The sequence below is a fragment of the Lissotriton helveticus genome, chromosome 9 (genome assembly GCF_964261635.1).
Source record: "Lissotriton helveticus chromosome 9, aLisHel1.1, whole genome shotgun sequence".
NCBI classification, from domain to species: Eukaryota; Metazoa; Chordata; class Amphibia; order Caudata; family Salamandridae; genus Lissotriton; species Lissotriton helveticus.
The window spans coordinates 776881162-776892122 of record NC_136070.1 but is presented as its reverse complement, the minus strand read 5'-3'; positions in this window follow the sequence as shown (position 1 = coordinate 776892122).

The window sequence follows — 10961 nt, the reverse complement described above, 5'->3', positions numbered from 1 at the left end:
ATCATCCTCGTAACAATGGTTTGGTTGAGCGTTTCAACCGTGTTGTTAAAGACCACCTTCAACTGGCCTTAGTGAATGGTTTGCATTGGCGTCAAGCGGTTAGCGACATGTTATGGGCTGTAAGAACCACTCCGCATGTTTCGACTGGTTTTGCTCCTTTTACATTGTTGCGTGGTAGGGTTGCTGGTACCAAGTTGAACAAAGAATGGATGTCTAGGAAAGTTGTGGATGCTTGTTTAGCTGGTGTAGCCGATGTCAGGGTTTCGGTTCAGAGCAAGTATGATACCAGATCGGACGTTTTGTCTTCTTGCAAGGTGAAGGTTGGTGACTGGGTGAGGATAAAGAAACCTGGGTTTCTCCGTAAGGGGGAGTCGCGGTTTTATTCTCCTAAGAAGGTGTCTGCAGTGAAGGATTGTGTGGTGGTGTTGGAGGATGGAAGGGTTTGGAGCAAGAGTATGGTTTCCATTGTGCCTGGCCTTATGGTTGAGAGTGTCGGGAAGCGGTTAGGGGTTAGTGTTTCCCCTGCTTCTCCAAAGGTGGGTGGTGTTGTGCGTTCTCCTGTTTCTGTCTCTTGCCCGCAGAGGGAAACTTCCTCCAGGGTCAGATCTGTTCCTGCGAAATTTCACGACTATATGATGGGGTACATTTCTGGACCACATGATGGGTGTAAAGTAATGTTTGTTTTGCCTTGTTTTCATCTTCTTTTTGCTTCTGTCTTTATCTCTTCCTTGGTTCTATTTTTCCTTTTTCTTTTTCTCTTCTTTTATTTTCTTTATGAAGAAAGGGAGGTGTGTTGGGATCTCTCTTCTCTGCCTTTACATTCTACACAGAATGTTCCCTGCGTGGAACACATGTAATGATTCTGTTCTCGGCAGTTGCTGCCGGGGAGCCTGCTGTGGCTGGATGTTAAATAAAGCCCTTCTCCTACCTGTCGTGTGGGCCCCACTTCTTTTCAGTACTCTCACAAGGTGGTATGCCCCCCTTAAATCCAGCTTTGTGAAATACTTAGCTGTCTTCACCTGATCCAAAAGAGAGGAGATGAGTGGCAACGGATATCTGTTTTTGATCGTCACAGCATTGAGGGCACGATAATCGATACAGCAGCGCAGAATGCCCTCCCGTTTAGGGATAAAAAAGAGAGCGGACGAAGCGGGGGGCCTAGAGACTCGGATGAACCCGAGATCCAGCATTTTGTCCAGATACTCTCTTAAGTATATGTTCTCCTTTTCTGTCAAAGCATACACTCTGTTGGTAGGAATACGAGCCCCTGCTTGCAGGTCTATTCGGCAATCGTATACCCTATGGGGGGTAAGCTGGTTGCTTCCTTGGCATCAAAGATCGGAAGATAGGCTTGATACACCTCAGGTAGTGTCTTATCGGGTTCGTCCACATTCTCCTCTACCATAGTCACAGCCCTCTTCAAGTCTAATGGGGCTATCGTAGGGCCTTGGTTAGTTGTATCTGGATCTACTGTAATTACGCTAGAGACTACAGATGTTGAAGGTTTCGTGTGCACTTGGCATGATGAGGAATTGAATCCTACCTGACCTGTCTGCCAATCAATGGATGGGTTATGTTGCCTTAGCCAGGGAAGGCCTAACACCACCGGGAATTGGGGCGACTGGATAATGTCAAAACTAAGGGTTTCCCAGTGAGTTGTAGCTATAACTACTTCTAGTATGTCCGTGGTATGAGTAATGGGGCCGGATTTCAATGAACTCCCATCAATAGTATATACCTCTTCCACTACCTTCTTTGGAATCCGAGAAAGGTGATTTTCTTGTGCCCATTGACCATCCATAAAATTCCCGGAAGCCCCGGAATCAATCATTATGCAGACCTCTAATTGGTTAGTATTCCATTGCAACAAAGAAGGTATAAAAAAAATGGGGGATAAAGAGGAGACTATAGATCCAGATTGACCCGATGCCTCAGTCTCTCTTGGCCTCGGGTCTTTTAGTTTTTCGACCTCCTTGATTGCTTAGGCTGAATGAGACATTCTCTTAGGAAATTCCCAGCTTTGCCACAATATAAGCACAGCTTATTATCCCTTCTACGTTGCTTTTCTGCTTCGCTAAGGGGCCCCTTAATACTCCCTATCTGCATAGGTTCAGTGTGGTCTGAGCTTACATCGGATTCTGTCTTCCGTTCTCTATAAGCTATTTTATTGAAGTCAAAACGTGTCTTGTCCTTCCTTCTTTCCCCTAATCTGTGGTCGACTTTCACCACTAGGTCAATTAACTCTGTACAGGTGTCAGGGGGATCTACAACGTGAGCCAGGGCATCCTTTAATTCATTGCGCAACCCCTTATAAAATAAGGCGCTGCGTTTCTCAAGAGGCCATCCTGCTTCCGCCACTAGTCAATGGAAAGTGGATATATATGTGGGTAGATCTTTGGAACCCTGTTTGAGATTCAAGAGCTCGGTATCTGCTGCATGCGTGAAGGTATGTTTGTCAAACAACTTTCGCAGTTCTCTCTTAAAAGCGTTGTAGTTTAGAAGCAGAGGGTCGTCTCTTTCAATCAATGGTATAGCCCAAATAGCGGCAGAGCCCCCTAAATAAGAAAGCACGAATGCAACCTTCGCTTGATCCGAAGGAAAGCACGCTGCTTTACACATGAAGTGTAACTGGCACTGACTAATGAATGCAGCACATTTAGCAGGGTCTCCGTGAAACCTTTCAGGAGGGTCCAAAGGTATAGGGGGAGGAGGAGTAACCACCTGTATAACTGGATTCTGGGAGCTAGAAGCTCCTTCCACCCCCTCTAAATCAAGTCAGTCTAATCGACCAGCGAATGCTTGGGTCTCCCTTTGGAGATTACCCATCATTCTAGCAAGGTCACCTAATGTCACATCCATGGTACTTGGGCGGCATATCAATATAATGGCTTCGCGTTCTGTAAGGCTGGAAGATGCGGTTGCCTCGGAAGTACCACAGAAGTGCTGCTCAATTCCTAACTTCCCCCAACCGGTCCACCATATGCCAGAATAGAATAACTGAAAACAAATGGTGATGCCCGCAAGGGGAAAACAGGGAAACAAAACAAGGTAAGTAGGGGAAACACAGGTTCTTCGTACACACTTGGATTGGCTGTCAGTCCTGGGGAACCAATGCACCTCTGTCAACCATCTCCTAGATATAATGACAAATAATAAACATTAATGTAGTCCCTATTAACATGCAAGAGAAAATAGAAATAGTGGTAAATGCATGTACCATTAGGTAAGTAGGTGTTGGCATGAAAATGAGAGGAGAACTGGTCCTTTGGCAGGAATGAAATGGCTAAGTGTGTCCTGCAATAACATAAATATATTTAACCTCTCTAACACATATGACTGAACACTTTAGTCTACTATTTGCTCGAAGCCTACCTGTGTATGAATGAGGGAAAACTTGTAAGAAGAAACCAGGACTAGAATCAATACTCCTCTAGTCCTGAATTATGAAAGGACAAGTTAACTTTCATCAAAAGTATACTAAGTAATGGACAAACCGTCCAGAGGGGAGCAAGAAAATAAATCATAAGAAATGTGAATCCCTTAGTATATCAGGGATTAACACATCTAACTGTATCCACAGGAATAAGACTCTCGAGTGGTATACTGAGAACGAACGCAAATCGCTGCACCAGACAGATAGTGCAGGCATTTCTACCATAAATAACAACTAATGCAGAGTACCTGTGAGCTAAAGCAAAGTCTTCCGAGAAGCCGGACCGACGACAGCCGCAAACCCGACGGGACCCGCTGTATCGCCACCACAGTGACCCGGACGCTGGAAAACCTGACCCCAGAACCGGAGAGGAACGCGAAGCGTTCTCGGGGTGGAAGGGAGGGACTAAATGCCGGAAAAAGCCCTCATACGCATGCGCTGATTGTCGCGCATGCGCAGCGTGCTTTGCCAACCGACTGTGGTTGTTGTTCTTGCCAACCACGATCCTGGCCCAGACCGCAAGCACGACACCCCTTAGGAACACGATTCCAGACGTATACATGGCTGTCGAATTCAAATGAGAAAAGAAATTTGCTGTCTGGATGTAATGGAATCGAAAAGAATGCATGACACAAGTCAATGACGGTAAACCATCCAGCATTCCACGGTATTTGGTATAGAATCACTGCAGGGTTTGGTACGACAGGACAGCAAGGAACCACTATTTTATTAACCTTGCACAGGTCCTGTACAACCCTGTACTTACCACTAGGTTTCTCTATGCCAATTATTGGTGAGTTACAAGGTCTGCTCAATACTTCTGGCAAAATTCCTGCTTCTAGCAATCTTTTTATTTCAATAGCAACTCCTGCTTTTACTTCTGCACTCATTTTATACTGTTTGGTATTTGGGTAGACTGCATCTTCTTTTATGGCTATTTTTATGGGGTCAACATTTGCCATCAATCCGACATCTTTTCCAGTAAAATCCCATACCTCCGGTTTCACTGTCTCTTGGAGTTCTTCAGGTAAGTCCTGAATTGTCAGTCTTTTAATTTCTGAGTCAGGTCTTGCTAACATTAATTTGCATATTCCGTCTTCATCAGGGGTCTCTATTTCAACACCATTTGGAGTGCAAAAGATAGTGCAGTTTCTTTTGCACAACAAATCTCGTCCTAGTAAGTTCATGGGACTGGAATCACAAACAACAAATCTATGCATTTCTTAAAAATTCCCTATTCTCCATAGGTTCTGTTACTGGGGTACTAATTAGCTGATTAGAAATGCCCACTACTTGGATCGCTTCTCCCGAGAGGGGTAGGTTTGGAACATCTGCTGTTCTCACAGTAGAACTAGTAGCACCAGTGTCCAACAGAAAGGTGACATCATTTCCTTCAACCTTTCCTTCAATGTATGGCCCTGCGGCAAGGAGGCGCCAAGTACGCACTCCTCGTCCTCCCCCCTCGGTAGGTGTCATCACAGAGAAATGTGTCATTTAACAGAAATTGTGAAGTTGCTGCATTTCCATCCTACCTTCCTTTCCAAACTTCGGTGTCTTCACCCTGTTGTGCTTTGCTCCTGTAATTTGGCCTAGGTGCGCGAGGCAACTGATTCTGTTTTACCTGCTGCTGGGTCTTCCGTGGTGTCTCATTCTGCGTCTGTGGATTCAAATCATTCATTTGCACATTACCATTCTGTACAGCCTTACACTCGTCTCTCCAGTGTCCTATCTTTCCGCACCCGTGACATGGGAATTTCTTTTGTGCCTCTTCTCGGCTCATTTGTACTCTCGGCTTTCCCCCACCTCCAGGGCCCTGACTCTGATTATTAGTCATTTTATTCAGCTGCTGTTCTTGGTGCTCTGCTAATTTTACCTGTGCCCACATGACCTTTTCTTTCAATTCTTTTCGTTTCTCTTCCAGCTCATCCTCACAGTACTTAGCATATTTAAGGACTTCATCAATTGGTTTAGCTTGCCAGCAAATTTTATTGTCTTTGAGCCACTGTAAAATTTCAGGCCTTAACCCTAACACAAATCGATAAATGAAGTGGGTCATGTCCTTCATCTCAATGTTATCCAGACCGCTGTATGTCTTGAACACCTATAACAGTCATTCATAGTATGAATGCACAGTTTCATCTCGATTTTGGGTAGTTCTATCTATTCGGGTCCAATCAGTTTCTTTTGCAGGCACCTTTCCTTTCAGATACAACATTACCTGGTTGTATTTCCTCATCATATCCAATGAAGGAGCCCCTATCTTTGGGTTTCTGGTGTATTCTTCACTAGGCCAATCAACAGCAATTTTACATTCTGTCCATAAATATACAGGAACTACAATGTCAAAGAAACCATCTAGATCTTTCAGGAGGCATTTTTGGACTTTCACAAATCTCTCGGCCTGTCTGTACCATTCTACGGCTTTTTCTCTCAACTTTGGGGAAGTCATTTGTAAAGGACACAATATCCTGTCTGGACCATGGAACATGTACATATCCTCCACCTGGCACTTCTCGCATAGGATATAATTTTTCCACCTTTTCTGTTTCTTTTAAAACATATTCAGATGTCATTTGCTTTGATCTACTGTCTTCCTTTTTCTTGGCCCATCTGGCTTTCCATTTTTCTAAATCTCCCCATTTCTGTAACAGGTTTAGCAATTCTCTTATTTGCACCTTTTTCCCTGACACGTTCATGTTTTCCAAATCTTTGTCTGAGAATTCTGCTCTGTAGGGTTTTTGCAACACTTTAGATCTGCTAATGTCTATTCCCATACTAGCTGCGGTGTCCATTAATTTCTCATGATACACTCTGGTATTACGGGTTAAACTTTTGCAAATGAATAACAATTCCTCTTCACTAAGGCTGTTAAGTCTGTCCAACCCCACATTCCCAGCCATCAGTTCCTCTAATTCTATTCTCAGTTAGTATATATCTAATGGTTTTGGCTGGTGATTTGGTTTCTCTAATTCTCGGGTCCATCTGTCGATTTCTTCAGGAGTCACTACCGTAGCACTTCTAGTACCGAAAGATGACTCAATTTGAACTTCTCTCGAAGTAAAAGGAGTGTTCTTTCTCTGTGAACTCCCTTTTGGTTCCCTTATCGGTAAATCCATCAAGGAAATCACAGATTCGCATTCACTTGCCTGATCATCTACTATCAAGGGCTCTTTTCTCGGATGTACTATAGACGGGGTTATAATTGGAGTTTTCGGACTCGCTTGCTTGTCCCCATACAAAGGTAGAACTGGTCCAATAGTTACTGGAATTGTCAGAGCTTCAGGACTGGTATTCAGTTGGGAGATTTTCTGAATTAGTTCTGTTCTTTGTTTAATTAAAGCTTCTCTATCCTGCAGTACCTTATCCATGGAGGTTTCATGTACTATTTGCGTAATTAAAGGAGGATTATAACTCTGGGCACTTGGATTTTCCATACTTGGTCCCTCACCATAATTAGGTTTCAGGAATGGGTTTCTCGTACTTAGGGATCTTGGTTCCTCATTATAAGGTGGTGGATTCTTCATTAACAAATCCTCCAGATATTCATCGTCTGAATCACCACTGGTCATTAAATGTTTTGTTTTCTCTGTCATTTTCCCTCCCCGGGGCTCTTCTACTGTTAATACAGGGTACAGTCCTTCTACCATAATGTTCTGTCTCCATTCTTTCATTCTTTTTTCTTGGGTTTCTTTCTGTACCTTTGGATAAAATGTAGCTAACCCTTTGTCAATTCTGGGACTGTCTCGCTCAAAAGCCTCTATTTCCCATTCTTCTAAGGCCTCATATTGCGTTAGTCTAGGTCTGGGATGTAATTCATTCATTCGGGTTCTCAAATTAAACAAAATCCTCCCATTAAATGTACCTTCTAAGGGAAATGCTAAAATTCCGTCATCTTTAGTATATTCCACCCAATTTTCTAACCATACACAAGCATGGTAGCCTCTGTCAAATAACATAAATGATGCGGGAGTATTAGGTGGTGGAATAATAACTCCTTCTCTAGTTTTGATAGGCTTGTCTTTCTTGAAGTAATTCTTTACTTTGTCTACAAATGTCATTTTTCTCTTACTTCCGTACATAATGTTATATCTAGCTGATTTCCACTGATCCCTCGCAAAACCTTGATATCTTGGGTCAGTCGAATCTCTGGAGGAGTTGGATACCACATATATTTTTTCCGCAAATTACTTTGTTTACAAAATCACTTCCAATACAAATGCGTCTTTTAATTTTCTGCAACCAACCAAATGCTCAGTTTCAAACAATTTCAACCAATGGGTGTGCGGCGTTTCTCGTGAAACGAGTTCTCACACTCCTGTGCTCACCCCTCCTTTACAATGCTTTCTCAGCTACACGCCCGCTGTCTTGACCAATACCAGCGCGGCACTGAGTGACGTCAGAGCAGCTCTGCTACTGACTCCCTCCTTCACAAGGTATCGTAAAATTTTAATTCTTTATTTAAAGTGCAAGTGCTCTGTTTAATTTACAACGCAAAAACATTCGCCACTGTACTCGAGTGTCTAGAAAGAAAAGATTTGTTTCACTGCAAGTAAATGCCTTCTGTTTACTTCTCATATACTGCGAGTAGAACCCTTCTGCCTACTCTTCACACAAGCATTAGAGAACCTGCTACTCCTTCAACTCATCCACTCTGGGATATATACTAAGCCAAAAGTTTCACCCGTGAACCCCTTTGCTATCAAACAAGCATATACATTTATACAGAAAACCCTAATTAGTGCTTCCAGTTCTGCCCAACCCGCACCAATTTTCCTCGAGCAACTGACCTTGCTGCGACGTGGCTTCTATTCTACCACTCGCTATTCTGCCCCCGGGGATTCCAGACAAACATGTAACAATCACTAACAAGTTTGGTTAGAACATTAATTCATATAACAGCATATCAAGAAAATCAAACCATTTCATAACATTTCAAAGCATTTACATTTGATCGATGGATATTTTAGCAGCAATTTCAACTCTTACAGGTAGCAGTAATTTTACCTATCTACCTATCTTAACTAGTCCTGCCTACCTTTAACTAGTCCCTAACCATCCTCTGTTACCAGAAAAATACTGATAGAGCGCGCAGGTCACCCGACCAACAATTTTACCATATGCACACTTGGGCCCATAAATTCAATTTACCATATTTATTAATCGGGTAACCTACACTCTACTACCAGTATCCCTAATTCCTATTTACCGACTTACCAATCCTAGTCATAGGTATCTATGATCACAATGGATCAGGGAGCTAGCTGAAAAAGATAAGCAGTCAACAAAATACAATAACATTTATAATATTTGCACTCTTTATAATAACCACAGACTCAGGAAGTTTTGAAAACCTTTATCTAGTTCTCATCACTGTCAGTAAACATTAGATTCCCAGTAAGCAAACTATCGATAACCAAAATCATGAAAAGCGTATAACCATGTAAAAAATAGATTATGCCAACTATTTAGAACTCTAAAGGAAGGTAAGAACAGGGAACATGCTAGTATGAATTTTCAGAATTTAGACTCGGTATAGTCTAAAGGAGGGGAAAAATAAGGAACATGCTAGAATGTCACAGTTTGAGTACCCCTTGAAGGAGGGTAGGGCAAAAGAACTTTTAATTTGTACTAAAGGAATTAGAAATAACTATGTGGCTATAGGGTAGGGAAAAATGGAACACGCTAATAATTCAGAGCAACCACTTTAATTCAACTAAAGGAATGGCAAAGAAAGGGAACATCTATATTTCATGAGCAGTATTTCACCAATGACTTAAAGGATGGGAAGAAAATGGAACATGCTAATAAACAGCTAAAGTGTAAGACTTTATTTATTGGTCAGTATAGGGAGGGTAAGAGAAGGAACAAATGCGCAAATAAGACTTGTAGCAGTTTCAAAGAAGGCAAGAAAAGGACGTAAGTGTGTTTCCCTCACAGATATATATTTACCTAGAACGGTGTGGAGACAGGGCTGGACTGTGAACCACAACCGGCCCTGGCAAAGTGCTCGGCCGCCCCCCTCCCCACTCGGGGGGGTTGGAGGTGCCGCCGAGCTCTTTGCCGGGGCTGGTTTTCGGCCAATTCTGTTACAGGTCTGATTTTGCAGCTATGCTGCAAAAACGACCCTGTAACAAAAACGGCCCCCAGGGGCCCAAAACCGGCCCTCACCCGTGCGGCACACCGGGGGATTGCCCGGTGCCCGCTATGGCCAGTCCGGGCCTGTGTGGAGACCAACCCTGGCCACGGGTCAGTTAAGGACAGTAGGAACCCCAAAGAATGCAGTCGCCAGTAGGCCAGCAGGTGCAGAATGGAAACCCAGGACAGGAAACCAGATTAGGATCAGGACAGGACCACCAAGGTAAGACCAGCACCCGCAGTTCAGTTGCAACACCTGCGCTACACCTTCTCTGCAGCTATCAGTCAAAACCCCGATTGGGTTCTCGAATTCCCCAGCAAAGTGCTTCGCCAGCACTTTAAGGTTCCCAAAACCCCAATTGGGTCTGTGAATCAGTCGGACAGAGTGCTCCGCAGCACCTCTGTTTCGATCAGCTATTGAGTGCGTAGGGTCAGTCAGTAACAGGTCAGCTATTCGGACAAGTCGGACAATTTCTCTAGCTAAACCTAGGCTAGTTATACCGTTTTCGGGTCAGTGTACCACCCCCCAAATGTTGCAAGTGTAAGGATCCCCAATTTCGATTGGACAAACGGAAGGACAGGTCATCACATCTCCTAGGATTTTACTTTCTCAAGCTCATAATTTGCATTTTCCGAGACCGCCCCTTGAATTTCGGGTTCCCATGACATGTTCCTTACACATAACAATGGTGAATTTAACATGTTATACATTGTAATACATTTAGTACCATTCAGCTTCTTCGACTAGGTGAAGGTGCCTCTTCCCAGGCACCTTTTGGCTTGGACTTCTGTGTTGGCTCGAGTTCAATGTCACAGAGTTCATCCTCTGGCTGTGGACTGTCATGCGCAGAAGAATTTTCAATATGGAGTATTCCCCTCCCTCATGCCCAAGGATTACGGATACATGAAAAGTAAATAGAAACAGTTTTAAAACACAGAAAAAAATGAATGCACTGTATACCATGAATCCCTACATTACTCCCATTATTTCATAATAACTGTAGCCTGAATGGTTAATGCGGAACAAACAGCATAGCAAAGCATCGCTGCAAGCTTCAGGCATGTGAGGACACAAAGCAGCCATTTTAGCTCTAATGGTCAAGTGCAAAGAGTTTCCCACCAGAACTGCGAGTACGTCACGTCACATGGGTATGACCGACACATGCGCAGAAGAAATTCCCGTGTAGCAGCAGCCATCTTGGTAGCAAGCGTATTAGGCTTAGTAAACACATAGGCAAGCATTTCTGGGACCCCAAAAATGTCAAAATAGAGGGGAAAATTAGTAAGACAAACAAGTTGATTAATACTATTAGGGTTATTTGAGGTTCATGAGTACAAGCAAGTCGCTTTACATGCGAATCCTTGCTCCATCACAATGCAAAGAGGGCAAAAA